The sequence below is a fragment of the Equus caballus genome, chromosome 6, assembly GCF_041296265.1.
Source record: "Equus caballus isolate H_3958 breed thoroughbred chromosome 6, TB-T2T, whole genome shotgun sequence".
NCBI classification, from domain to species: Eukaryota; Metazoa; Chordata; class Mammalia; order Perissodactyla; family Equidae; genus Equus; species Equus caballus.
This window is the reverse complement of record NC_091689.1, coordinates 85,644,430-85,647,775: the sequence shown is the minus strand read 5'-3', so window position 1 is coordinate 85,647,775 and position 3,346 is coordinate 85,644,430. Positions and strand designations below refer to the sequence as shown.

Here is a 3,346-nt window from a genome sequence, read left to right as displayed (position 1 = left end):
CTGAGTTTATTCTGCTGGGGTTCAGGACGCCTCCAACATTACAGATCCTCTTATTCCTAGTGTTCTTGCTGCTCTACGTGGCCACTGTGGCGGGAAATATCAGCATGCTAACTGACATTAAGGTGGACTCCAGACTTCAAATGCCTATGCATTTCTTTTGCAGAAACTTGTCCCTTTTAGAACTCTGCTGCTCCGCAGTCGTTGCTCCCAAAACTTTAGTTAACTTCTTGTCTAACAAAAAGAAAATTGCTGGGGCCAGCCCCGCGGCGCAGCGGTTAAGTGCATACGTTCCTCTTCGGCAGCCCGGGGTTCACCGGTTCAGACCTGGGTGCGGACATGGCACCGCTTGGCAAGCCATGCTGTGGTAGGGATCCCGCATATAAAGTAGAGGAAGATGGGTACGATGTTAGCTCAGGGCCAGTCTTCCTTAGTGAAAAGAGGAGGATTGGCAGCAGTTAGCTCAGGGCTAATCTTCCTCAAAAAAAAAAAAAAAAAATTCTTACAATGGCTGTGCTGCTCAATTTTTCTTCTTTGCCCTATTTGTGATAACTGAAGGCTTTCTTCTGGCTTTCATGGCATTTGATTGCTTGTCGGCCATTTGCTCCCCTCTCCTTTACCCTGTGCACATGTCCCAGAAAGTCTGTGTTCGACTGGTGACTATCGGATCCTATATCTGTGGATGCATCAACGCCATAGTCCATACATGTTTCACCTTCAGTTGGCATTTCTGTGGAGAAAACAGATTGGACCCCTTTTTCTGTGATGTCGCAGCCCTGATCAAGATCTCATGCATTGACACCTTTGTGAATGAGATTGTACTGTTTACCTCTCTGCTCTCATCATCATCACCACCACAACTATCATTCTAGTCTCCTATGCTTCTATCCTCTCCACTGTCCTGAAGATCCCCTCGCCACGGCAAGAGGAAGACCGCCACCTGTGGCTTCCGTATAGCAGGGGTGAGTTTATTCTACAGGACTGTGTTCTTCGTGTGTGCCCAACCTGGGGCCATCTCCTCACCAGAGCAAAGCAAGACTGAGGCTGTGGTCTACACGCTTATAATACCAGTGTTAAACTCTCTAATACATAGTCCGAGAAACAGAGATGTGAAAGATGCTGTGCAAAGAATATTACACAGGAGATTCTCTCACTGATACCTGTAAAACCATCATGTAATGGAAAAATTTTGTTTTCTAAGGGTCCTCGTTATCCTTGTTCTTGTAAAATTATTATATAGAGATATTTATACAAATGGCAACAAATATTTTTCTAAGTTTTATGAAATAATATTTCTAATAATATGAGTATAGGCATCTTTATTTTATTTGCTTGGAATATATGAAAGCATATATGTCTTCCACTCATGATGTTGTAATAGTATTTTCATTCAATTTTATCCTGGTTAAGAAGAAAATATTAAGAGCCATTATTATATAATAATTACAACAATATTACATGTGTCAGAACTATTCTTTAACTTTTTTATTCCAGAAAGCAGGTAAACTGACATTTGTCTCAAAAAGATAACAGCCCCCTTGTGTAGTTGGCAAAACGGAATGGTAATGGTTACATAGGACACTTTTGAGTACAGGTCCTATTCTTTCCCAAAGGTCCAGGCTTATATTCCGAGGAATGTCATCCTTAGAATCACTATTCCTATGAAAAGGGGGCCCACAATATATCATTTGAGAAGCAATTCTTAAGGTGGAAAATATGTCAATAACATTCTTCTAATTTTTATTTCTTCATTTTCTTCTAGTATACAGTGATATATTTTATGATGATAAAAGTTACACATAAAGAACAGGTACTATATGCCATATATCATTTTTGTTACCATTTTCAAATGGGGAAATTGAGGTACTGGGAGACTATAAATTGTTGTAGCCAAAACTCAATACTAGTATGGCCCCAGATCTTTTATTATCCAAATATATATTTCAAAGCTTGTGGAATATTCTGAAAATATAATCTCATTACCTAGAAATAAGTATTTCTGAATGCAGGTATTCATATGAGGCCAGTCCTGGAACTGTCATGAATTTGACCATTTATCCTGTCACTGTTTGTGCAAATATTATTGTGTGATTCTATTTTCTTTTAACATTTTGATCAATTTTTGGCGTAGACCAGTAATATTTGTATACAATTTTATTTATTGGTCTTTTCTCTTTTAATATAGTACATACGCTTAGCCAGTCAAAATCAGATAAATATTTTTTAATTTTAATTGTTTAATATATTATTGTAAAATTTTAGTTAATATAAAAGTGTTTTTTCCATGATATGGACTGAGGTCCTTACTCAAGTTCTTTTCTACCAATTAGTCAATTTTTCTAACATTTGAAAAATCGCTCTTTCACAGGAAGACTTTGCACATATCTTTCTTATCTACTCTGAGTTTTCACCTCTTTTCCTCATTTGTAGTACAATTTCTTTCAGAAAAGAAAGGAAAAATGAAGGAAGAAAAAAATGAGAGGAAATGAAAGTTTTGCCCTACTTTCTCTGTTTTTCTTTCATTTCATTACATAAATGAATACTCAGTAAGAATCCAGGAACCTAATTGTGTCGAATGTATTAGTGGGAGTGCATCATTTGTTTTACTAATTTATACCTGTGGTTTGTCAGTCTTCTGACACTCATCCACAAGGGTCAGACCAGAAAGTTAGTTCTTTCATTTCTCGTCTTCTCACACATGGTTTGTACACCACCCCAATGCGGCAGGGTTTTTTCTTAACTGGTATTGATAATTTAATTTAGGCAGAAGGGGAAGTACTTTTAAGACCTCATGTCTTCCCCAAATGCCCTAGTTCAATTTGACCCCAATCCTGGCTGATGAAAATAAAGTGATGCTTTGTTTCCAATTTGCTCCTGTTACTTCAGGCAAATAAGTCTTACAGATCATTCTTGATAGGACACACAACCTGGCTATAGCAGGATCAGGAAACCACTGGTCTTCTATTAATATTTTAATAGTAATCAATTGGACCCAAATAACCCAAATTTGTAAAAAAATAATAATTTCTGTCATCTCATGAAATGTATTGTTGTGATCGTATAGTGCATTTTATACATACTAGATTGTCTTTCCAGTTTTTTGCTTTGTTCCATCAATTTGTTTGTCTATTTTTATGCTGGTGTCACATACTTGTTGCACAGTAGTATTGAATGCCTGGTAGGGCTCCATCTTTTTTCAAACATTTCTCAGCTAAGATTACTTAGTAATTCAGTGTCTTCAGAATTATTTTGTGTTTAAAAAAATAACTCCTATTTGTTTTTAGCAGAATTTCATTTAGCAAGTAATTGACTTTATTTTGAATACACCTTTGTGAGAACAAGGCCAAGA

General features: G+C 36.8%; 1 pseudogene; it reads left to right on the top strand.

The window, feature by feature from the left end:
- On the top strand, window positions 483-1,154 carry OR9R13P (olfactory receptor family 9 subfamily R member 13, pseudogene; annotated as a pseudogene).